This window comes from Ascidiella aspersa, chromosome 5 (genome assembly GCF_963924565.1).
Source record: "Ascidiella aspersa chromosome 5, kaAscAspe10.2, whole genome shotgun sequence".
Lineage (NCBI taxonomy): Eukaryota > Metazoa > Chordata > Ascidiacea > Phlebobranchia > Ascidiidae > Ascidiella > Ascidiella aspersa.
The window spans coordinates 29,526,261-29,548,288 of record NC_139451.1 but is presented as its reverse complement, the minus strand read 5'-3'; the positions used below and the strand labels follow the sequence as shown (position 1 = coordinate 29,548,288).

The 22,028-nt window shown below is 49.3% G+C and overlaps 31 non-coding genes across 31 annotated transcripts; 10 read left to right on the top strand and 21 right to left on the bottom strand.

Moving 5' to 3' along the window:
- Positions 1-43: 43 nt before the first annotated feature.
- LOC146146225 (U2 spliceosomal RNA) lies at positions 44-238 on the bottom strand. The gene has a single exon (XR_014499669.1). It is a non-coding gene; the product is annotated as a U2 spliceosomal RNA (small nuclear RNA).
- Positions 239-598: 360 nt separating this feature from the next.
- LOC146146224 (U6 spliceosomal RNA) lies at positions 599-705 on the top strand. The gene has a single exon (XR_014499244.1). It is a non-coding gene; the product is annotated as a U6 spliceosomal RNA (small nuclear RNA).
- A 132-nt stretch (positions 706-837) lies between these two features.
- LOC146146223 (U1 spliceosomal RNA) lies at positions 838-1,002 on the bottom strand. The gene has a single exon (XR_014500976.1). It is a non-coding gene; the product is annotated as a U1 spliceosomal RNA (small nuclear RNA).
- A 234-nt stretch (positions 1,003-1,236) lies between these two features.
- Positions 1,237-1,431, bottom strand: LOC146146222 (U2 spliceosomal RNA). Its single transcript, XR_014499668.1, has one exon. It is a non-coding gene; the product is annotated as a U2 spliceosomal RNA (small nuclear RNA).
- Positions 1,432-1,791: 360 nt separating this feature from the next.
- LOC146146221 (U6 spliceosomal RNA) lies at positions 1,792-1,898 on the top strand. The gene has a single exon (XR_014499243.1). It is a non-coding gene; the product is annotated as a U6 spliceosomal RNA (small nuclear RNA).
- A 132-nt stretch (positions 1,899-2,030) lies between these two features.
- LOC146146220 (U1 spliceosomal RNA) lies at positions 2,031-2,195 on the bottom strand. The gene has a single exon (XR_014500965.1). It is a non-coding gene; the product is annotated as a U1 spliceosomal RNA (small nuclear RNA).
- A 234-nt stretch (positions 2,196-2,429) lies between these two features.
- Positions 2,430-2,624, bottom strand: LOC146146219 (U2 spliceosomal RNA). Its single transcript, XR_014499666.1, has one exon. It is a non-coding gene; the product is annotated as a U2 spliceosomal RNA (small nuclear RNA).
- Positions 2,625-2,984: 360 nt separating this feature from the next.
- On the top strand, positions 2,985-3,091 carry LOC146146218 (U6 spliceosomal RNA). Its single transcript, XR_014499242.1, has one exon. It is a non-coding gene; the product is annotated as a U6 spliceosomal RNA (small nuclear RNA).
- A 132-nt stretch (positions 3,092-3,223) lies between these two features.
- On the bottom strand, positions 3,224-3,388 carry LOC146146217 (U1 spliceosomal RNA). The gene has a single exon (XR_014500940.1). It is a non-coding gene; the product is annotated as a U1 spliceosomal RNA (small nuclear RNA).
- Positions 3,389-3,622: 234 nt separating this feature from the next.
- Positions 3,623-3,815, bottom strand: LOC146146216 (U2 spliceosomal RNA). Its single transcript, XR_014499686.1, has one exon. It is a non-coding gene; the product is annotated as a U2 spliceosomal RNA (small nuclear RNA).
- An 8,449-nt stretch (positions 3,816-12,264) lies between these two features.
- LOC146146215 (U6 spliceosomal RNA) lies at positions 12,265-12,371 on the top strand. The gene has a single exon (XR_014499241.1). It is a non-coding gene; the product is annotated as a U6 spliceosomal RNA (small nuclear RNA).
- Positions 12,372-12,503: 132 nt separating this feature from the next.
- Positions 12,504-12,668, bottom strand: LOC146146214 (U1 spliceosomal RNA). Its single transcript, XR_014500829.1, has one exon. It is a non-coding gene; the product is annotated as a U1 spliceosomal RNA (small nuclear RNA).
- A 234-nt stretch (positions 12,669-12,902) lies between these two features.
- On the bottom strand, positions 12,903-13,097 carry LOC146146213 (U2 spliceosomal RNA). The gene has a single exon (XR_014499665.1). It is a non-coding gene; the product is annotated as a U2 spliceosomal RNA (small nuclear RNA).
- Positions 13,098-13,457: 360 nt separating this feature from the next.
- LOC146146212 (U6 spliceosomal RNA) lies at positions 13,458-13,564 on the top strand. Its single transcript, XR_014499240.1, has one exon. It is a non-coding gene; the product is annotated as a U6 spliceosomal RNA (small nuclear RNA).
- A 132-nt stretch (positions 13,565-13,696) lies between these two features.
- LOC146146211 (U1 spliceosomal RNA) lies at positions 13,697-13,861 on the bottom strand. The gene has a single exon (XR_014500716.1). It is a non-coding gene; the product is annotated as a U1 spliceosomal RNA (small nuclear RNA).
- A 234-nt stretch (positions 13,862-14,095) lies between these two features.
- On the bottom strand, positions 14,096-14,290 carry LOC146146210 (U2 spliceosomal RNA). The gene has a single exon (XR_014499664.1). It is a non-coding gene; the product is annotated as a U2 spliceosomal RNA (small nuclear RNA).
- A 360-nt stretch (positions 14,291-14,650) lies between these two features.
- Positions 14,651-14,757, top strand: LOC146146209 (U6 spliceosomal RNA). Its single transcript, XR_014499239.1, has one exon. It is a non-coding gene; the product is annotated as a U6 spliceosomal RNA (small nuclear RNA).
- Positions 14,758-14,889: 132 nt separating this feature from the next.
- Positions 14,890-15,054, bottom strand: LOC146146208 (U1 spliceosomal RNA). Its single transcript, XR_014500604.1, has one exon. It is a non-coding gene; the product is annotated as a U1 spliceosomal RNA (small nuclear RNA).
- Positions 15,055-15,288: 234 nt separating this feature from the next.
- LOC146146207 (U2 spliceosomal RNA) lies at positions 15,289-15,483 on the bottom strand. The gene has a single exon (XR_014499663.1). It is a non-coding gene; the product is annotated as a U2 spliceosomal RNA (small nuclear RNA).
- Positions 15,484-15,843: 360 nt separating this feature from the next.
- Positions 15,844-15,950, top strand: LOC146146206 (U6 spliceosomal RNA). The gene has a single exon (XR_014499238.1). It is a non-coding gene; the product is annotated as a U6 spliceosomal RNA (small nuclear RNA).
- A 132-nt stretch (positions 15,951-16,082) lies between these two features.
- LOC146146205 (U1 spliceosomal RNA) lies at positions 16,083-16,247 on the bottom strand. Its single transcript, XR_014500492.1, has one exon. It is a non-coding gene; the product is annotated as a U1 spliceosomal RNA (small nuclear RNA).
- A 234-nt stretch (positions 16,248-16,481) lies between these two features.
- On the bottom strand, positions 16,482-16,676 carry LOC146146204 (U2 spliceosomal RNA). The gene has a single exon (XR_014499662.1). It is a non-coding gene; the product is annotated as a U2 spliceosomal RNA (small nuclear RNA).
- Positions 16,677-17,036: 360 nt separating this feature from the next.
- Positions 17,037-17,143, top strand: LOC146146203 (U6 spliceosomal RNA). The gene has a single exon (XR_014499236.1). It is a non-coding gene; the product is annotated as a U6 spliceosomal RNA (small nuclear RNA).
- A 132-nt stretch (positions 17,144-17,275) lies between these two features.
- On the bottom strand, positions 17,276-17,440 carry LOC146146202 (U1 spliceosomal RNA). Its single transcript, XR_014500377.1, has one exon. It is a non-coding gene; the product is annotated as a U1 spliceosomal RNA (small nuclear RNA).
- A 234-nt stretch (positions 17,441-17,674) lies between these two features.
- LOC146146201 (U2 spliceosomal RNA) lies at positions 17,675-17,869 on the bottom strand. Its single transcript, XR_014499661.1, has one exon. It is a non-coding gene; the product is annotated as a U2 spliceosomal RNA (small nuclear RNA).
- Positions 17,870-18,229: 360 nt separating this feature from the next.
- LOC146146200 (U6 spliceosomal RNA) lies at positions 18,230-18,336 on the top strand. The gene has a single exon (XR_014499235.1). It is a non-coding gene; the product is annotated as a U6 spliceosomal RNA (small nuclear RNA).
- Positions 18,337-18,468: 132 nt separating this feature from the next.
- LOC146146199 (U1 spliceosomal RNA) lies at positions 18,469-18,633 on the bottom strand. The gene has a single exon (XR_014500265.1). It is a non-coding gene; the product is annotated as a U1 spliceosomal RNA (small nuclear RNA).
- Positions 18,634-18,867: 234 nt separating this feature from the next.
- Positions 18,868-19,062, bottom strand: LOC146146198 (U2 spliceosomal RNA). The gene has a single exon (XR_014499660.1). It is a non-coding gene; the product is annotated as a U2 spliceosomal RNA (small nuclear RNA).
- Positions 19,063-19,422: 360 nt separating this feature from the next.
- Positions 19,423-19,529, top strand: LOC146146197 (U6 spliceosomal RNA). The gene has a single exon (XR_014499234.1). It is a non-coding gene; the product is annotated as a U6 spliceosomal RNA (small nuclear RNA).
- Positions 19,530-19,661: 132 nt separating this feature from the next.
- On the bottom strand, positions 19,662-19,826 carry LOC146146196 (U1 spliceosomal RNA). Its single transcript, XR_014500153.1, has one exon. It is a non-coding gene; the product is annotated as a U1 spliceosomal RNA (small nuclear RNA).
- A 234-nt stretch (positions 19,827-20,060) lies between these two features.
- LOC146146195 (U2 spliceosomal RNA) lies at positions 20,061-20,255 on the bottom strand. Its single transcript, XR_014499659.1, has one exon. It is a non-coding gene; the product is annotated as a U2 spliceosomal RNA (small nuclear RNA).
- Positions 20,256-22,028: the final 1,773 nt, after the last annotated feature.

The following is a 22,028-nucleotide window of genomic DNA, read 5'->3' as shown; positions in this document are numbered from 1 at the left end:
GAAGCAAATTTTCAATTGGATGAAGAGGAATTCCCACAGTGTGGGAATGTGGGCCGTGCCTGGAGGTACTGCAATACCAGGACAACCCGTGAGCAGGGCGAAGCAAGCTTCGGCACCGTGCTCCCTGTCCAAAAATCAGGTTAATACAAAGAGCAAGCGAATCGCTTGCGTCCCAGGTATTAAACTGAGAAGAACAGATACTACACTTGATCTTAGCTCTAAAGAGCCGAGAAGCGATAAAGTTTGGGGTCAGTCAGGAAGAAGTACAACTCTCAGCCTTACCCAAGACTTGCTGGTTGGCCGTGGAAAGATTTGGCAAGCGAAAACGTATTTTGCCGTCTCTCGAAAAGAGTGCATTTGGAAGCGATTTTCGACAAAACGACACGACGAATTACAATTGGAAAAGAATTGAAAAGAGAATTTGGCAGTCGGACTCTCGTTTTAGCTGGCCTTTGATTTCTGGCCAGGAGTTATTGAAATTTTGCCGACGTCATCGTGACACATCTAAATCAATTGGCTGGGCGATTCGGGTCTTCTCCGCAAAGAGTCGGCGTTTTTCGACGAGGTCGTTGATAAGGAAAAAAGTTGGTAAACGATTGTACTTGCTTCGGCAGTACATATACTAAAATTGGAACGATACAGAGAAGATTAGCATGGCCCCTGCGCAAGGATGACACGCAAAATCGTGAAGCGTTCCTTATTTTGACATTTTACTCGATTCTGCCGACGCTACTCGGAAGACGCCCCCCGAAAATTTCCTCCTGCTCTTTCAGCGTTTTGCAGCTACGACCGGCTCTTGCCGTTTCCAAGCTTTTTCAGAACTGATTAAGGTTTGTATGGGGTTTTGCGCGAACGCACACCCCGCTAACAGAAATTATACGGCCGAGTTACCCGCATTTGGGGTAATCGCAAGGGTCAGCCAAGCCGAAGTGCAATGGCAAGGCCTCGCCTTGGGCCAACCGCCTACGTGATCACGGTTAAAGACCCCCGTCAGGTAAGTATGAGTTGTGACGATTTTTCCCGAGGCCCTACTCGACTACTCGCCCGTACTCTTTGTGGATAGCTACCCCATAAGCCCCCCGCATCAACTTGTAGGAACAAAATTTGTCATTTTTGGCCGATCGGTCACCATTTTTCTTTTCAATTTTCGCTCGAAAAATCGATTTATGTTTTGCTTCTTTTTTTCAAAACAAGAAGCAAATTTTCAATTGGATGAAGAGGAATTCCCACAGTGTGGGAATGTGGGCCGTGCCTGGAGGTACTGCAATACCAGGACAACCCGTGAGCAGGGCGAAGCAAGCTTCGGCACCGTGCTCCCTGTCCAAAAATCAGGTTAATACAAAGAGCAAGCGAATCGCTTGCGTCCCAGGTATTAAACTGAGAAGAACAGATACTACACTTGATCTTAGCTCTAAAGAGCCGAGAAGCGATAAAGTTTGGGGTCAGTCAGGAAGAAGTACAACTCTCAGCCTTACCCAAGACTTGCTGGTTGGCCGTGGAAAGATTTGGCAAGCGAAAACGTATTTTGCCGTCTCTCGAAAAGAGTGCATTTGGAAGCGATTTTCGACAAAACGACACGACGAATTACAATTGGAAAAGAATTGAAAAGAGAATTTGGCAGTCGGACTCTCGTTTTAGCTGGCCTTTGATTTCTGGCCAGGAGTTATTGAAATTTTGCCGACGTCATCGTGACACATCTAAATCAATTGGCTGGGCGATTCGGGTCTTCTCCGCAAAGAGTCGGCGTTTTTCGACGAGGTCGTTGATAAGGAAAAAAGTTGGTAAACGATTGTACTTGCTTCGGCAGTACATATACTAAAATTGGAACGATACAGAGAAGATTAGCATGGCCCCTGCGCAAGGATGACACGCAAAATCGTGAAGCGTTCCTTATTTTGACATTTTACTCGATTCTGCCGACGCTACTCGGAAGACGCCCCCCGAAAATTTCCTCCTGCTCTTTCAGCGTTTTGCAGCTACGACCGGCTCTTGCCGTTTCCAAGCTTTTTCAGAACTGATTAAGGTTTGTATGGGGTTTTGCGCGAACGCACACCCCGCTAACAGAAATTATACGGCCGAGTTACCCGCATTTGGGGTAATCGCAAGGGTCAGCCAAGCCGAAGTGCAATGGCAAGGCCTCGCCTTGGGCCAACCGCCTACGTGATCACGGTTAAAGACCCCCGTCAGGTAAGTATGAGTTGTGACGATTTTTCCCGAGGCCCTACTCGACTACTCGCCCGTACTCTTTGTGGATAGCTACCCCATAAGCCCCCCGCATCAACTTGTAGGAACAAAATTTGTCATTTTTGGCCGATCGGTCACCATTTTTCTTTTCAATTTTCGCTCGAAAAATCGATTTATGTTTTGCTTCTTTTTTTCAAAACAAGAAGCAAATTTTCAATTGGATGAAGAGGAATTCCCACAGTGTGGGAATGTGGGCCGTGCCTGGAGGTACTGCAATACCAGGACAACCCGTGAGCAGGGCGAAGCAAGCTTCGGCACCGTGCTCCCTGTCCAAAAATCAGGTTAATACAAAGAGCAAGCGAATCGCTTGCGTCCCAGGTATTAAACTGAGAAGAACAGATACTACACTTGATCTTAGCTCTAAAGAGCCGAGAAGCGATAAAGTTTGGGGTCAGTCAGGAAGAAGTACAACTCTCAGCCTTACCCAAGACTTGCTGGTTGGCCGTGGAAAGATTTGGCAAGCGAAAACGTATTTTGCCGTCTCTCGAAAAGAGTGCATTTGGAAGCGATTTTCGACAAAACGACACGACGAATTACAATTGGAAAAGAATTGAAAAGAGAATTTGGCAGTCGGACTCTCGTTTTAGCTGGCCTTTGATTTCTGGCCAGGAGTTATTGAAATTTTGCCGACGTCATCGTGACACATCTAAATCAATTGGCTGGGCGATTCGGGTCTTCTCCGCAAAGAGTCGGCGTTTTTCGACGAGGTCGTTGATAAGGAAAAAAGTTGGTAAACGATTGTACTTGCTTCGGCAGTACATATACTAAAATTGGAACGATACAGAGAAGATTAGCATGGCCCCTGCGCAAGGATGACACGCAAAATCGTGAAGCGTTCCTTATTTTGACATTTTACTCGATTCTGCCGACGCTACTCGGAAGACGCCCCCCGAAAATTTCCTCCTGCTCTTTCAGCGTTTTGCAGCTACGACCGGCTCTTGCCGTTTCCAAGCTTTTTCAGAACTGATTAAGGTTTGTATGGGGTTTTGCGCGAACGCACACCCCGCTAACAGAAATTATACGGCCGAGTTACCCGCATTTGGGGTAATCGCAAGGGTCAGCCAAGCCGAAGTGCAATGGCAAGGCCTCGCCTTGGGCCAACCGCCTACGTGATCACGGTTAAAGACCCCCGTCAGGTAAGTATGAGTTGTGACGATTTTTCCCGAGGCCCTACTCGACTACTCGCCCGTACTCTTTGTGGATAGCTACCCCATAAGCCCCCCGCATCAACTTGTAGGAACAAAATTTGTCATTTTTGGCCGATCGGTCACCATTTTTCTTTTCAATTTTCGCTCGAAAAATCGATTTATGTTTTGCTTCTTTTTTTCAAAACAAGAAGCAAATTTTCAATTGGATGAAGAGGAATTCCCACAGTGTGGGAATGTGGGCCGTGCCTGGAGGTACTGCAATACCAGGACAACCCGTGAGCAGGGCGAAGCAAGCTTCGGCACCGTGCTCCCTGTCCAAAAATCAGGTTAATACAAAGAGCAAGCGAATCGCTTGCGTCCCAGGTATTAAACTGAGAAGAACAGACTTTTGACTGTACACCGGTTTATTGTGTTGACGGCGATAAAACACGAAAACGACAATATAAACAGGCTTCGCCGGCAATAAGTATTGTGCGTTGCACGCTCGGCCTCCACCGCCGTAACGGCGATGGGTGATAGAATTTGTGGGTTTGGTTTGGTTAAGATTTGATGATTACTGTGGAAAAAAAAGGTAAATTTAAAAAAGTTAGGGCCAGATTAGTTAAGTTATAAGCTAAGTGAATTGTGGGGCCCGCCGATGGTAGGGCTTGCAGGAGACGTCGCAGGAGGAACAGAGGGACTGGCGCAGACTGGGCTCGGGTATGGTATTGTGTAATTTAGATACATATTTTGGAAGTGTGCCTAGTGAGTGGAAAGGGGTGAGGGTGGCGAAAAAAGTACACGGGGTGTGGGTATAAAAATATTTAAAAACAATGTAAATATAAAAAATAGTTCGGAACTTTGCATATATATAAAAAAAGGGGGGGTGCATTTAAAACTTGAAAGAGGTTTAAGTGCGGTAAGTGCTTTAATTGCTAGTAAGTGCAATTTTGGGGCGGTAAAGCGGTTAAAAACGAGCTACCTAAGACAAAAAAAAAGATTTAAAAGCTAAGTGTTGTGCAAACCGGGTGGGGATGGTGCGAATTAGTGGGTCGGCGACGTGCGCCGGCCTGCTGGCCTCCGTGTTGGTTGGGGGGCCGAGGTGCTCCAGTGTTGGTGCCAGACAGTTCGGGGGCAGGCTTCCTAGCCGGCCCCATTGGTGTGAAGAGGTGAGGTGTTGACCGCGCGGCATCCGCCCTTTTGCCGTTGACGATGATTCGACTGGTGTGGCGGGCGGAACTGTTGAAGGTGTTGGCCGGGGACGATAGACGAACGTTGGAACGTTAAAGTGTTTGGAGAGTTGGTCCCCGGCTGCCGCGCGGTTGAAGAGTTGGGAGCACCTCGGCGAAACTATCAGGAGTGGGTTTTGATTGGAGGAGGCCAGCTTTAACATTGGAGTGCGAGGAGGGGTTGGCGGCGGGGCGTGGATAGAGCTGGGGTCAAAGGGCTGAAGTTTTCCGAGGTGATGGGGTGGTGAGTGGGCTGGGTTGTTGGCTGATTGATGAACGTACTGGTGAGCTGGTTTATTTGCGGTTAAGTTGATGCCCCGCCGCCGTGATCGTCCGGTTTGTGTTTGTGTGGTGCCAGTCTGCGCTTGCAAAGGATGGTTTAAGGTTTGGTAACAATCCCCCTGCACCAAGATTGCCACACGTGGTGGCTACCCTTGATAGCCAGAGCTGAGCATGCTCTGGCTACCTCCGTCATACGACGGCCCGTGATGCCCAAGGCGCTGAGGGTGGAATTGTTGCCTTGAGCATAGCTGCCCAGGGAGCCGATGATGAAGGTGTGGAAAAGGACTCGCTTCTTGGAAACACGGGCCAAGTTTCCACACAACTCCCTGTACTTTTGGTGCTTACGGGCCGCAGCAGCGGTAAGGGCAACTTGGCCGTTTTCGAAAGGGCACGCAAAGTCCACGACTAAGAACCTGTCGGCGCTCTCGACAATCAAGTCTGGCCGGAGGTTCTCACCCGTGGCATCGGCGTGCTCCCGGCAAACTCGGTCACAAGAAACCTTGGTGAAGGTCCCTGAAGGTACGTGGCGCAACACTTCCCCCTGTATGGCGTCGTGCCGAGATAGGATTTGGGGCATGACGGGAACACAGTGGTTGAGTACGTGGGGAAGTGTCTCGGCCGAACTGCCGCATCTGCAGCACCTAACGTCTGACTGTCCCCCGTGAAATCGTTCCCGAACCTTCTTGACAGGAAGGAGGTTGAGGCGTGCTTTCATCGCGAAAATGCGCTCTGGAATAGTCAGAGCCCCGGGGTTCTTCAACCAGTGGTTCGAATAACCGTATTGGGTGTGGGCCCCTACGGTCTTACCTTGGTCTGGATGACTGGCCCACACTTCCCTCCAACGCTTTGATTGTAAGGCGTGGAGGGTCCTGGTAAATACTGCCCGGTTGCTGGGGGATAACGTCTTGTCACCAGACGTCACAGAAAACTGCCCGTCAGCGCCCGCGACGAATTGAACATCGATCCTTTCCGAGGCCTTGCGTACAAACGTAAACAAGTCTCGTTCCAGACTTCCGCCCGCTCCGCACCCGTTACCACTGACGTTGCCCCCTGATATGAAAGCTGCCATCGCACCGGCATCGACACTTTCAGCTTTGGCCATCCGTTTCGAGAGAGATTCGAGTCGACCCACGGCCACGGCGCGCACCCGCCAGTCCGGTGCTGTCAGCATTTTGAAGGCCTGTGTCACCGCCAGTATGTCGCCCTCGGCGGCAATCGACGGGATCCCCAGGCCTCCGCTGTCTGCTGACGTGTGGTAAAAAGCCACGCACGTTCGTGTTGGGAGGCGGAGTGAAATGCGCACGCAACGCCGCACCGTAGAGTCCACCTTCCTCAACTCCTTTACCGGAAAATGCCGCAACCTCAAGATGAAGCTCAGACGGGGGAGCTCGAATCGCTTCAGTGCCAGCAGCTTCTGGTGTGGCGTGAGGGGCGACTCAAAGAGTCGCTTGATTCGCTCGGCAGACAACTCGAGGGTGGTGTTCGATCGAGTGTCAGGAAGGTATCCCTGCCGCACTCCCAAGTAGCGGTAGAATTCGCCCAGACCAATCACCTTGACCTCCTCGCCCGAGAGCGAGAAAGGCTGCGGATCCCGTTGTCGGCGACTTCCAACCAGCACCTGGTTCATTATGCGGCATTTTTTCGGGTTAAAACGGATACCTGCCCAGCCGGCGAACTCCTCACACACTTTCAGCTGCTCGCACATCTGTGACCTCGAGCTCGAGATGAGACACCCGTCGTCAGCGTATGCCAGCACTTGGGAAAAGACATTAGGAGCGCAATCGAATCTGTATCCGCAACCGGCGCGAGCTTTGACCCCTCTAACAAGAACCTCGGCCACCAGATTGAATACGAGGCCGGACAAGGGGCAGCCTTGGCGTACCCCTCGCCCTACTGGTATCTCGTTGGTAACACCACCCGCCGTGCGAACGACACACGTGTTACCAACGTAGATATCAGCAACGCACTCAATCAAGTAGTCAGGAACCTGAAGCTCGTCCATTATGCTACGAATACAATCGTGACGGATACTGCCGAAGGCGTTCTTGACGTCGAGCCAGGCGACGAAGATGTCCTTCTTCGCCTGTCGTGCATCTACCCAGGCTGAGTCCAACACGAAAACATGCTCGAACGTTCCTTCCACTGGCATGAAACCCTTCTGTTCAGGAGAAATAACGCCACCGTCGAGCGCCCAGCGCTGCAAACGCCGCGCCAACACCGCCGCGTACAACTTGTACAAGTTGCGACAGATGGAAATGGGTCTCCAGTTCGAGACGTCGTCGAGGTCGCCGCCCGGATCCTTGCAGATCAGAGTGACTTTCGACTTACGCCACTGCGCGGGAATCCGACGAGCGATCCTACACCTCTCGAAAAGCTCCGCAAGGACGATGCCCTTGGGATCTAGAGCCTTCCAAAAGCCATAGGACAACCCGTCAGATCCTGCCGCCGAAGCAGTGTTAACGGACTGGAGAACCATCTCCACCTCGCGCGGAGATATTGGAGCAGAGTCCACACCGCCAGAAGCCCCCGATGACGCATCTCCCCCTCCCGTCGTGGCTCGCATCCAGCTTGGTACCGGCTCGAGATGCTCGTACGCCCCCGGTGCCTTAAGGTCGGCGCGAAACTTCTCCTCGATGACTCGAGGAGCTATCCCACATTTGACCTCCCCTTTTAACCCGTCCGTGATGCGGCGAACCGTAGCTCGCTGGTCTCGCCAGAACGCTGAGCGCAAGCACTGCCCTTTGGCGGCCGCCCCCTTTATTGGTATGGTTGTCTTGTTGGGGTGGCCGCGCTCGCGGTTGGTGGTCGCACGGTGCTGAGCACCGCGGTTGTATCGAGGCTTGCGCTGCTTACGCGTAATGTCTACAGAGCCAGCGAGTTTGGTCCACTCCTCTAATGCGTGCTCGAGCTCGCCGAAACTATCGGGGGAAGAATGGGCGTCAATTACATGCGCAAGGCGAGCTCTCAAGTCGTCATTACTGGGGTCGGTTAAAGGTGGGTCGTTAACGTTACATCTAACAGGCAATGAGCTTGACGCATTTTCAGAGCTTGCAACAGGACTTCGGTGGGACACGTCTCCAACCACGGGTACTGGGACCTGATCGGACACAGGCGGACTGCTCGGCAACAAGGCCTCCCATTCACACCTGGTCTTCACGGCCGGTCGCTCTGGCGCGCCCGGAACGGGTTCAGGCGACGGGCAGTTCCCTGCCGCCGACACCTCCCCCGCTCCCGCAACGGTAGCCTCGGCAACGCACGGCTCCACCACCTCGGGAGGTGATGTAGCCTGGTCCAGTTCTCCGGCAGAAAGAAGGTTCGACACAAGAAGTTGCTGTGTCGGACGATCCGTCCACCCTCCTTGAACTGGCGGCCCCTCCTTCACTTTCACCACTTCGCGGCCAGGTGTTTCTCCAGAGAGAAACACGCTCGCTTTCGGTGGCTTCGGATCAGGCGAGACCCCCGTGGCGACGTTAACCCTTGAACGATAGTGATCCCTAATTGTAACTGCCAGTCGAGCGAGGCGAGAAGGAGAGATCTGCGGGATCTCTACCGGAACGCGCCTGGTACTCCCGGTGCAAGGAGTGTTTAGCCAGCTCCTAAGGAGCGTGAACGAAGGGGGACCAGATGGTGAGGTCGCGTTGATGACGCTCGAAACCTCGGAAGGCTGGTAAGGGTCGACGCACTCTGCCGAAAAGGAATTCTGAATGCCCACGGTTGGTAGGTTTGGTGGGGTAACTAGATCTATCTGTGACAGCTTTGGAGATGGCGTACGGACTGCATCGGCGTACGACAACACCGGCGCAACCGTAGCGATGGGGGAAATTAGCGTTACTGAAGAACAGTGAGAACTCCCACTTGGGGGAGAGACGTGGCCATACAAAAACTCACTGTCCGAGGGCGGGGTGGTATTTATCGAAGCCTTCGACTGATAGAAGATCAGCGAAGGGACCTTGCCAACTGTAGAACTATCAGAGTCCTCCCCAACAGAGTGGTTCGCGGGCGAGGGTGGGAGTATGGGCACCGGGATGCTCGGGGGTTTGCCAGAGCCAGAACATGATTTAAAGTGCGAAGAGGCGGGCAATAAGGACATAGCCTTGTCGGCGACGACGCACTCGCACTTGCCACATACTACCCTAAGTAAGACGTTATTAATTTTGTGACAAGTACTGAGGTGGGTTTTTAATGTTCGGACTCTAGCGTATCCGTCATTACCTTTCGGGCAAGCCGGCACGGGGCATTTATAGGTGGTAGCCGCGTCGACGTAGCGCACGTTCAGAGTAAAGGGGCGTTGTTTAATGCTACGCCGAGGTGATAACAGACCGGGGGCCACCACAAAGCTGTTGTTATTGCGTGACGGCCCGCCCGGGTGCTTTTGGTAATGGTGGGACTTGGCAGCTACGAGAGACGGCCAGCGACTATCGCAGACTGGGCAGCAAAAGGCCCGAGGAGTCCGCGGTGCAGCGGCGGGGGCGACTGCTCCACAGGCACGGTAATGGTCCCTCACGTTAATGAGGGAGCCACGCGACCTGAAGGAAGCGGAACACTTCCCACAGGCCGCGTCCAGCACTCCAACAGCCAAGCCATGTACAGATGCCAAATGGCGCTTGACTGATTGGAGCGCTGCCGAGACCATAGAACAGCCACTAACCCCGCACCGAAACACGGAATCCCCGGGCCCCCTAAACGTTACCGACAAGGGTGGGGCTTCCTCCTGCGATGGGGCATCTTTGGTTGGTTTGGATGATGCCGTCCCCTGATCCGCGCGTGAACGAACTGCTGGGCGAAGCCTGCGACGCGGTGGTTGAACGTTCATGACGTTGGGACCGGTGTACAGTCTGCGAATAGTCGTGGCACAGTAAAATTGTAAAAGAGCGAGACGTATGTAATAATGTGTAATAGTATGTAATAGTAAAATGTATGTAATAATATGTGATAATAAAAAGGTAAAATATAAGTCTGCGAGTAGTCGTGGCACAGTAAAATTGTAGAAGGGCGAGACGTATGTAATAATGTGTAATAATATGTAATAATATAATGTATGTAATAATATGTAGTAATATGTAATAATAAAATGTTTGTAATAATATGTAATAATAAAAAGGTAAAATATAAGTCTGCGAGTAGTCGTGGCACAGTAAAATTGTAAAAGAGCGAGACGTATGTAATAATGTGTAATAATATGTAATAGTAAAATTTATGTAATAATATGTGATAATAAAAAGGTAAAATATAAGTCTGCGAGTAGTCGTGGCACAGTAAAATTGTAAAAGAGCGAGACGTATGTAATAATATGTAGTAGTAAAATGTATGTAATGTAATAATAAAAAGGTAAGATATAAAACTGGTAGAGGGACCGAGGAAGCACAATTTAGAGCCGGCGCGAGTCCTTATTAAAATTGCTTGAGTTGCAGGGGGGGGAGGGTATTAAAAGATATAACCGAGGGGGAGTATGATAAATTAAATTAAAGTTAGGTGCTTCTCGGCCAAAAAGGATAGAAGGTTATGCTAAAATACTTGTTTAGAAGGAGACCGGCGATGTGGGCCAACCAGGGGGGGAAGGGTGTCGGATCCGGCGATGATTGAGAGCGATGAAAGGTGGAATAATCCTTTGTGTTTTGATGGTATTAATCCAGAGTGTAATCCGCGAGTTAGGGGTGAAGGGCTGCTGGTGGTGATGGGCCAAGTTCTTCGTAGGTGGTGGTGGGTTGTCGTGTGGTGAAGATGGATGTGGATCGTAGTCACGTTCGGTGGTGTTGTCGCGATTGGAGCAGATGGTGAGGCGGTGAGGCAGATGGATGAGCAGGCTGGTTTGGAACAGATGGTAGAACTGGTTTTGAGGCGGATGGGTTGGAAGCGGATGGTGAGACGGTGAGGCTGGTTGGGAGCAGATGGAGTGGGGAGAGGCGCAGTTGAGATGGTGGCTGGTTTCAGCGGGTACAGCAACTTACGACAGACCGGCGGCTGCGAGAGCCTCCGGTTGTGAAGGTCGGGAACTGGTGCACAAACGGCAGACCGGCGGCTGCGACAGCCTCCGGTTGTGAAGGCTTAAGAGCAGCGGGCAGGTGCAGGGACCTCCGGTGGTGGAGGCGGAGTGCAGGTGTTAGAGGACCGCTGGGCTGTCCAAGGTTGCAGGGACCTCCGGTGGGGGTAGCTGGACGCTGGTGGTAGAGCACCACAAAGTTGCCGAAGTTGTAGGGACCTCCGGTGGGGTACAGTGGAGAGCCGACCAGTGGACACTAGAGGGCAGACCGGCAACTGCAGGGACCTCCGGTGGGGGTCGGCGAACACTGGAGGTAGAGGGCCGAAGAGCTGGCCAACGTTGCAGGGACCTCCGGTGGGGTGAGGCCAAGAGCTGGGCAGCAACCACAGGATGGCACACCGGCAACTGCAGGGACCTCCGGTGGGGGTCGGCGAACACTGGAGGTAGAGGGCCGAAGAGCTGGCCAACGTTGCAGGGACCTCCGGTGGGGTGAGGCCAAGAGCTGGGCAGCAAACACCGGATGGCACACCGGCAACTGCAGGGACCTCCGGTGGAGTGCGGGTGAGGGCTGCGGCAAAAAAATGCCGGGAGCTCCGCTGCTGAAGAGGCCCGGGGCGGAGCGCGCGGATGGCCGCGTAGGAGCCGCTGAAAACCGGGGGACGAAAACTGTGCCTCACGCTATCAACAGATAGTCGTCGAGCTCCCAACCAGTAAAAACTAGGCCTCACGCTCTCAACAGAGAGTCGTCGGGCTTCCAACCAGTATCTACGCCTCACGCTCTCAACAGAGAGTCGTCGGGCTCCAAACCAGTATCTGTGCCTCACGCTCTCAAAAGAGAGTCGTCGGGCTCCAAGTCGAGGAACGTGACTACGATACCACACGACAACCGGGGGAACTCGCCTAACAAGTATAATCTGTTTACGAGGAACTTGGCCAGCTGAAGGGGCTCACTCTTTGCCTTCCCGATTGAAGTTGCAAAGTTAACTCGTGGATGAGGCTCGTATACCACCAATGTTAGGTCTCTGAAGAGCCGAGAAGCGATAAAGTTTGGGGTCAGTCAGGAAGAAGTACAACTCTCAGCCTTACCCAAGACTTGCTGGTTGGCCGTGGAAAGATTTGGCAAGCGAAAACGTATTTTGCCGTCTCTCGAAAAGAGTGCATTTGGAAGCGATTTTCGACAAAACGACACGACGAATTACAATTGGAAAAGAATTGAAAAGAGAATTTGGCAGTCGGACTCTCGTTTTAGCTGGCCTTTGATTTCTGGCCAGGAGTTATTGAAATTTTGCCGACGTCATCGTGACACATCTAAATCAATTGGCTGGGCGATTCGGGTCTTCTCCGCAAAGAGTCGGCGTTTTTCGACGAGGTCGTTGATAAGGAAAAAAGTTGGTAAACGATTGTACTTGCTTCGGCAGTACATATACTAAAATTGGAACGATACAGAGAAGATTAGCATGGCCCCTGCGCAAGGATGACACGCAAAATCGTGAAGCGTTCCTTATTTTGACATTTTACTCGATTCTGCCGACGCTACTCGGAAGACGCCCCCCGAAAATTTCCTCCTGCTCTTTCAGCGTTTTGCAGCTACGACCGGCTCTTGCCGTTTCCAAGCTTTTTCAGAACTGATTAAGGTTTGTATGGGGTTTTGCGCGAACGCACACCCCGCTAACAGAAATTATACGGCCGAGTTACCCGCATTTGGGGTAATCGCAAGGGTCAGCCAAGCCGAAGTGCAATGGCAAGGCCTCGCCTTGGGCCAACCGCCTACGTGATCACGGTTAAAGACCCCCGTCAGGTAAGTATGAGTTGTGACGATTTTTCCCGAGGCCCTACTCGACTACTCGCCCGTACTCTTTGTGGATAGCTACCCCATAAGCCCCCCGCATCAACTTGTAGGAACAAAATTTGTCATTTTTGGCCGATCGGTCACCATTTTTCTTTTCAATTTTCGCTCGAAAAATCGATTTATGTTTTGCTTCTTTTTTTCAAAACAAGAAGCAAATTTTCAATTGGATGAAGAGGAATTCCCACAGTGTGGGAATGTGGGCCGTGCCTGGAGGTACTGCAATACCAGGACAACCCGTGAGCAGGGCGAAGCAAGCTTCGGCACCGTGCTCCCTGTCCAAAAATCAGGTTAATACAAAGAGCAAGCGAATCGCTTGCGTCCCAGGTATTAAACTGAGAAGAACAGATACTACACTTGATCTTAGCTCTAAAGAGCCGAGAAGCGATAAAGTTTGGGGTCAGTCAGGAAGAAGTACAACTCTCAGCCTTACCCAAGACTTGCTGGTTGGCCGTGGAAAGATTTGGCAAGCGAAAACGTATTTTGCCGTCTCTCGAAAAGAGTGCATTTGGAAGCGATTTTCGACAAAACGACACGACGAATTACAATTGGAAAAGAATTGAAAAGAGAATTTGGCAGTCGGACTCTCGTTTTAGCTGGCCTTTGATTTCTGGCCAGGAGTTATTGAAATTTTGCCGACGTCATCGTGACACATCTAAATCAATTGGCTGGGCGATTCGGGTCTTCTCCGCAAAGAGTCGGCGTTTTTCGACGAGGTCGTTGATAAGGAAAAAAGTTGGTAAACGATTGTACTTGCTTCGGCAGTACATATACTAAAATTGGAACGATACAGAGAAGATTAGCATGGCCCCTGCGCAAGGATGACACGCAAAATCGTGAAGCGTTCCTTATTTTGACATTTTACTCGATTCTGCCGACGCTACTCGGAAGACGCCCCCCGAAAATTTCCTCCTGCTCTTTCAGCGTTTTGCAGCTACGACCGGCTCTTGCCGTTTCCAAGCTTTTTCAGAACTGATTAAGGTTTGTATGGGGTTTTGCGCGAACGCACACCCCGCTAACAGAAATTATACGGCCGAGTTACCCGCATTTGGGGTAATCGCAAGGGTCAGCCAAGCCGAAGTGCAATGGCAAGGCCTCGCCTTGGGCCAACCGCCTACGTGATCACGGTTAAAGACCCCCGTCAGGTAAGTATGAGTTGTGACGATTTTTCCCGAGGCCCTACTCGACTACTCGCCCGTACTCTTTGTGGATAGCTACCCCATAAGCCCCCCGCATCAACTTGTAGGAACAAAATTTGTCATTTTTGGCCGATCGGTCACCATTTTTCTTTTCAATTTTCGCTCGAAAAATCGATTTATGTTTTGCTTCTTTTTTTCAAAACAAGAAGCAAATTTTCAATTGGATGAAGAGGAATTCCCACAGTGTGGGAATGTGGGCCGTGCCTGGAGGTACTGCAATACCAGGACAACCCGTGAGCAGGGCGAAGCAAGCTTCGGCACCGTGCTCCCTGTCCAAAAATCAGGTTAATACAAAGAGCAAGCGAATCGCTTGCGTCCCAGGTATTAAACTGAGAAGAACAGATACTACACTTGATCTTAGCTCTAAAGAGCCGAGAAGCGATAAAGTTTGGGGTCAGTCAGGAAGAAGTACAACTCTCAGCCTTACCCAAGACTTGCTGGTTGGCCGTGGAAAGATTTGGCAAGCGAAAACGTATTTTGCCGTCTCTCGAAAAGAGTGCATTTGGAAGCGATTTTCGACAAAACGACACGACGAATTACAATTGGAAAAGAATTGAAAAGAGAATTTGGCAGTCGGACTCTCGTTTTAGCTGGCCTTTGATTTCTGGCCAGGAGTTATTGAAATTTTGCCGACGTCATCGTGACACATCTAAATCAATTGGCTGGGCGATTCGGGTCTTCTCCGCAAAGAGTCGGCGTTTTTCGACGAGGTCGTTGATAAGGAAAAAAGTTGGTAAACGATTGTACTTGCTTCGGCAGTACATATACTAAAATTGGAACGATACAGAGAAGATTAGCATGGCCCCTGCGCAAGGATGACACGCAAAATCGTGAAGCGTTCCTTATTTTGACATTTTACTCGATTCTGCCGACGCTACTCGGAAGACGCCCCCCGAAAATTTCCTCCTGCTCTTTCAGCGTTTTGCAGCTACGACCGGCTCTTGCCGTTTCCAAGCTTTTTCAGAACTGATTAAGGTTTGTATGGGGTTTTGCGCGAACGCACACCCCGCTAACAGAAATTATACGGCCGAGTTACCCGCATTTGGGGTAATCGCAAGGGTCAGCCAAGCCGAAGTGCAATGGCAAGGCCTCGCCTTGGGCCAACCGCCTACGTGATCACGGTTAAAGACCCCCGTCAGGTAAGTATGAGTTGTGACGATTTTTCCCGAGGCCCTACTCGACTACTCGCCCGTACTCTTTGTGGATAGCTACCCCATAAGCCCCCCGCATCAACTTGTAGGAACAAAATTTGTCATTTTTGGCCGATCGGTCACCATTTTTCTTTTCAATTTTCGCTCGAAAAATCGATTTATGTTTTGCTTCTTTTTTTCAAAACAAGAAGCAAATTTTCAATTGGATGAAGAGGAATTCCCACAGTGTGGGAATGTGGGCCGTGCCTGGAGGTACTGCAATACCAGGACAACCCGTGAGCAGGGCGAAGCAAGCTTCGGCACCGTGCTCCCTGTCCAAAAATCAGGTTAATACAAAGAGCAAGCGAATCGCTTGCGTCCCAGGTATTAAACTGAGAAGAACAGATACTACACTTGATCTTAGCTCTAAAGAGCCGAGAAGCGATAAAGTTTGGGGTCAGTCAGGAAGAAGTACAACTCTCAGCCTTACCCAAGACTTGCTGGTTGGCCGTGGAAAGATTTGGCAAGCGAAAACGTATTTTGCCGTCTCTCGAAAAGAGTGCATTTGGAAGCGATTTTCGACAAAACGACACGACGAATTACAATTGGAAAAGAATTGAAAAGAGAATTTGGCAGTCGGACTCTCGTTTTAGCTGGCCTTTGATTTCTGGCCAGGAGTTATTGAAATTTTGCCGACGTCATCGTGACACATCTAAATCAATTGGCTGGGCGATTCGGGTCTTCTCCGCAAAGAGTCGGCGTTTTTCGACGAGGTCGTTGATAAGGAAAAAAGTTGGTAAACGATTGTACTTGCTTCGGCAGTACATATACTAAAATTGGAACGATACAGAGAAGATTAGCATGGCCCCTGCGCAAGGATGACACGCAAAATCGTGAAGCGTTCCTTATTTTGACATTTTACTCGATTCTGCCGACGCTACTCGGAAGACGCCCCCCGAAAATTTCCTCCTGCTCTTTCAGCGTTTTGCAGCTACGACCGGCTCTTGCCGTTTCCAAGCTTTTTCAGAACTGATTAAGGTTTGTATGGGGTTTTGCGCGAACGCACACCCCGCTAACAGAAATTATACGGCCGAGTTACCCGCATTTGGGGTAATCGCAAGGGTCAGCCAAGCCGAAGTGCAATGGCAAGGCCTCGCCTTGGGCCAACCGCCTACGTGATCACGGTTAAAGACCCCCGTCAGGTAAGTATGAGTTGTGACGATTTTTCCCGAGGCCCTACTCGACTACTCGCCCGTACTCTTTGTGGATAGCTACCCCATAAGCCCCCCGCATCAACTTGTAGGAACAAAATTTGTCATTTTTGGCCGATCGGTCACCATTTTTCTTTTCAATTTTCGCTCGAAAAATCGATTTATGTTTTGCTTCTTTTTTTCAAAACAAGAAGCAAATTTTCAATTGGATGAAGAGGAATTCCCACAGTGTGGGAATGTGGGCCGTGCCTGGAGGTACTGCAATACCAGGACAACCCGTGAGCAGGGCGAAGCAAGCTTCGGCACCGTGCTCCCTGTCCAAAAATCAGGTTAATACAAAGAGCAAGCGAATCGCTTGCGTCCCAGGTATTAAACTGAGAAGAACAGATACTACACTTGATCTTAGCTCTAAAGAGCCGAGAAGCGATAAAGTTTGGGGTCAGTCAGGAAGAAGTACAACTCTCAGCCTTACCCAAGACTTGCTGGTTGGCCGTGGAAAGATTTGGCAAGCGAAAACGTATTTTGCCGTCTCTCGAAAAGAGTGCATTTGGAAGCGATTTTCGACAAAACGACACGACGAATTACAATTGGAAAAGAATTGAAAAGAGAATTTGGCAGTCGGACTCTCGTTTTAGCTGGCCTTTGATTTCTGGCCAGGAGTTATTGAAATTTTGCCGACGTCATCGTGACACATCTAAATCAATTGGCTGGGCGATTCGGGTCTTCTCCGCAAAGAGTCGGCGTTTTTCGACGAGGTCGTTGATAAGGAAAAAAGTTGGTAAACGATTGTACTTGCTTCGGCAGTACATATACTAAAATTGGAACGATACAGAGAAGATTAGCATGGCCCCTGCGCAAGGATGACACGCAAAATCGTGAAGCGTTCCTTATTTTGACATTTTACTCGATTCTGCCGACGCTACTCGGAAGACGCCCCCCGAAAATTTCCTCCTGCTCTTTCAGCGTTTTGCAGCTACGACCGGCTCTTGCCGTTTCCAAGCTTTTTCAGAACTGATTAAGGTTTGTATGGGGTTTTGCGCGAACGCACACCCCGCTAACAGAAATTATACGGCCGAGTTACCCGCATTTGGGGTAATCGCAAGGGTCAGCCAAGCCGAAGTGCAATGGCAAGGCCTCGCCTTGGGCCAACCGCCTACGTGATCACGGTTAAAGACCCCCGTCAGGTAAGTATGAGTTGTGACGATTTTTCCCGAGGCCCTACTCGACTACTCGCCCGTACTCTTTGTGGATAGCTACCCCATAAGCCCCCCGCATCAACTTGTAGGAACAAAATTTGTCATTTTTGGCCGATCGGTCACCATTTTTCTTTTCAATTTTCGCTCGAAAAATCGATTTATGTTTTGCTTCTTTTTTTCAAAACAAGAAGCAAATTTTCAATTGGATGAAGAGGAATTCCCACAGTGTGGGAATGTGGGCCGTGCCTGGAGGTACTGCAATACCAGGACAACCCGTGAGCAGGGCGAAGCAAGCTTCGGCACCGTGCTCCCTGTCCAAAAATCAGGTTAATACAAAGAGCAAGCGAATCGCTTGCGTCCCAGGTATTAAACTGAGAAGAACAGATACTACACTTGATCTTAGCTCTAAAGAGCCGAGAAGCGATAAAGTTTGGGGTCAGTCAGGAAGAAGTACAACTCTCAGCCTTACCCAAGACTTGCTGGTTGGCCGTGGAAAGATTTGGCAAGCGAAAACGTATTTTGCCGTCTCTCGAAAAGAGTGCATTTGGAAGCGATTTTCGACAAAACGACACGACGAATTACAATTGGAAAAGAATTGAAAAGAGAATTTGGCAGTCGGACTCTCGTTTTAGCTGGCCTTTGATTTCTGGCCAGGAGTTATTGAAATTTTGCCGACGTCATCGTGACACATCTAAATCAATTGGCTGGGCGATTCGGGTCTTCTCCGCAAAGAGTCGGCGTTTTTCGACGAGGTCGTTGATAAGGAAAAAAGTTGGTAAACGATTGTACTTGCTTCGGCAGTACATATACTAAAATTGGAACGATACAGAGAAGATTAGCATGGCCCCTGCGCAAGGATGACACGCAAAATCGTGAAGCGTTCCTTATTTTGACATTTTACTCGATTCTGCCGACGCTACTCGGAAGACGCCCCCCGAAAATTTCCTCCTGCTCTTTCAGCGTTTTGCAGCTACGACCGGCTCTTGCCGTTTCCAAGCTTTTTCAGAACTGATTAAGGTTTGTATGGGGTTTTGCGCGAACGCACACCCCGCTAACAGAAATTATACGGCCGAGTTACCCGCATTTGGGGTAATCGCAAGGGTCAGCCAAGCCGAAGTGCAATGGCAAGGCCTCGCCTTGGGCCAACCGCCTACGTGATCACGGTTAAAGACCCCCGTCAGGTAAGTATGAGTTGTGACGATTTTTCCCGAGGCCCTACTCGACTACTCGCCCGTACTCTTTGTGGATAGCTACCCCATAAGCCCCCCGCATCAACTTGTAGGAACAAAATTTGTCATTTTTGGCCGATCGGTCACCATTTTTCTTTTCAATTTTCGCTCGAAAAATCGATTTATGTTTTGCTTCTTTTTTTCAAAACAAGAAGCAAATTTTCAATTGGATGAAGAGGAATTCCCACAGTGTGGGAATGTGGGCCGTGCCTGGAGGTACTGCAATACCAGGACAACCCGTGAGCAGGGCGAAGCAAGCTTCGGCACCGTGCTCCCTGTCCAAAAATCAGGTTAATACAAAGAGCAAGCGAATCGCTTGCGTCCCAGGTATTAAACTGAGAAGAACAGATACTACACTTGATCTTAGCTCTAAAGAGCCGAGAAGCGATAAAGTTTGGGGTCAGTCAGGAAGAAGTACAACTCTCAGCCTTACCCAAGACTTGCTGGTTGGCCGTGGAAAGATTTGGCAAGCGAAAACGTATTTTGCCGTCTCTCGAAAAGAGTGCATTTGGAAGCGATTTTCGACAAAACGACACGACGAATTACAATTGGAAAAGAATTGAAAAGAGAATTTGGCAGTCGGACTCTCGTTTTAGCTGGCCTTTGATTTCTGGCCAGGAGTTATTGAAATTTTGCCGACGTCATCGTGACACATCTAAATCAATTGGCTGGGCGATTCGGGTCTTCTCCGCAAAGAGTCGGCGTTTTTCGACGAGGTCGTTGATAAGGAAAAAAGTTGGTAAACGATTGTACTTGCTTCGGCAGTACATATACTAAAATTGGAACGATACAGAGAAGATTAGCATGGCCCCTGCGCAAGGATGACACGCAAAATCGTGAAGCGTTCCTTATTTTGACATTTTACTCGATTCTGCCGACGCTACTCGGAAGACGCCCCCCGAAAATTTCCTCCTGCTCTTTCAGCGTTTTGCAGCTACGACCGGCTCTTGCCGTTTCCAAGCTTTTTCAGAACTGATTAAGGTTTGTATGGGGTTTTGCGCGAACGCACACCCCGCTAACAGAAATTATACGGCCGAGTTACCCGCATTTGGGGTAATCGCAAGGGTCAGCCAAGCCGAAGTGCAATGGCAAGGCCTCGCCTTGGGCCAACCGCCTACGTGATCACGGTTAAAGACCCCCGTCAGGTAAGTATGAGTTGTGACGATTTTTCCCGAGGCCCTACTCGACTACTCGCCCGTACTCTTTGTGGATAGCTACCCCATAAGCCCCCCGCATCAACTTGTAGGAACAAAATTTGTCATTTTTGGCCGATCGGTCACCATTTTTCTTTTCAATTTTCGCTCGAAAAATCGATTTATGTTTTGCTTCTTTTTTTCAAAACAAGAAGCAAATTTTCAATTGGATGAAGAGGAATTCCCACAGTGTGGGAATGTGGGCCGTGCCTGGAGGTACTGCAATACCAGGACAACCCGTGAGCAGGGCGAAGCAAGCTTCGGCACCGTGCTCCCTGTCCAAAAATCAGGTTAATACAAAGAGCAAGCGAATCGCTTGCGTCCCAGGTATTAAACTGAGAAGAACAGATACTACACTTGATCTTAGCTCTAAAGAGCCGAGAAGCGATAAAGTTTGGGGTCAGTCAGGAAGAAGTACAACTCTCAGCCTTACCCAAGACTTGCTGGTTGGCCGTGGAAAGATTTGGCAAGCGAAAACGTATTTTGCCGTCTCTCGAAAAGAGTGCATTTGGAAGCGATTTTCGACAAAACGACACGACGAATTACAATTGGAAAAGAATTGAAAAGAGAATTTGGCAGTCGGACTCTCGTTTTAGCTGGCCTTTGATTTCTGGCCAGGAGTTATTGAAATTTTGCCGACGTCATCGTGACACATCTAAATCAATTGGCTGGGCGATTCGGGTCTACCCAAAAGAGTTTTCTGCAGACAATTGGTATCGGCGTTAAAACTCATGCCGTCATCGGTAAGTTTACACTAATATAATTTTTTAGCATTATGAATTGTAGTACTTCAAAAGTGATTTTGGTTGTGTCGGCATTTTATAGACTCAAGTCAAAGTTTACTTGACCATTAAGCATTGTCGAAGTATAGGAGTTCGCCTATTTAGGTCTATAAACAGTTTTAGTTTCAAATTTATTTGAGTTGAAATATAAACCCGTAATGTGTAACTAACAAATATTGGCGCACTGATGATCACTTGAGTATCAGATTGGATCCGATCATTTACAGATTTCACCCACAACCATACGCATATATGAATTGCCCTGAGTCTTACTGGGTTCTGGCGTGTAGTAGGTACCGAAAGCGTGGTCCTTTGGCGTGTTGGGATAAAGGAAGTAAAGGTATTGAATGTCCTTGACCATGTCGGGAAGACTGCGCTGCTGGAATTTCCGTATGGTGTCCGGCTGCAGGTGTCCCACTTCGAAACCTAAAAAAGTCGATCAATGAGACTTAGCCAACTAAATAAGTGGCTTTCAACCATTTTTCGCGGCGACCTGAATGCTAACCGTAAATGTAGCAGCAAAGCTTTGGCGACCCCATTCTATGCACTGAAATTTTCATAGGTGAGCAAAACAGACCACACAAATACCATAAATAATTTCGAATTTAATTTATTTGAGCCGTGTCTTCGTGTTTCACCTGCATTTTTTCAAATTTTGAGGAAATATGGCTGTTGACTGATCCCTACAAATCTGAGCATATAAAACTACTTCAGTTGTCGACCCAACCAAATCAAACAGCAACCCAATTTTGGTTCCCGACCAACAGATTGGGAAACACTAACCAAAGGGTATTCAACAAAAGGGTTCGTTCTAGGTGGACATTTTCATTATTGCTTTTTAAGGTTCGTATAAAAAGCTCCAGTTAAGTTTAATTAAAATTATTTTTCGCTCAGCCCAAGCAAGATTTTATATCGCAAAGAACAGATAAAATAAGTTCAGTAAATGGGAAAAAGTACACAGCATTTTTGGTATTTTTACACAAACGTTAGTGGGGTTCTATGTCAATAATACAAATTAGGGCAAAGGTTACTTACTGTCCTGGCAAACCGTATAGCAGGAGATGGACAGCGCTCCGAGTACAGTGTCGCTGAATCGAAACATGAACGTGCCGGGGGCACACACGCGCAACATGCGCTGGCAGTCGGCCTTGCTCAGGAAGCCGTGGATCAAACTGCAGATGTTCAAAGAAGGTTAATTTACGCAAAGTGAAATGACGACATAAAATATTTACTCCAAGTTCAGGTTTTATCCACAGCATCGTGTTTTAAAGGAAAGCCTATCGTTTAACTAGACAACTGCGTAAGATGGACAGGTTAAATTTACAGTAACAACTGAATAGGCCAAAGAGTTACAGAAAGGGGAAAAAACTAAAACTTTCC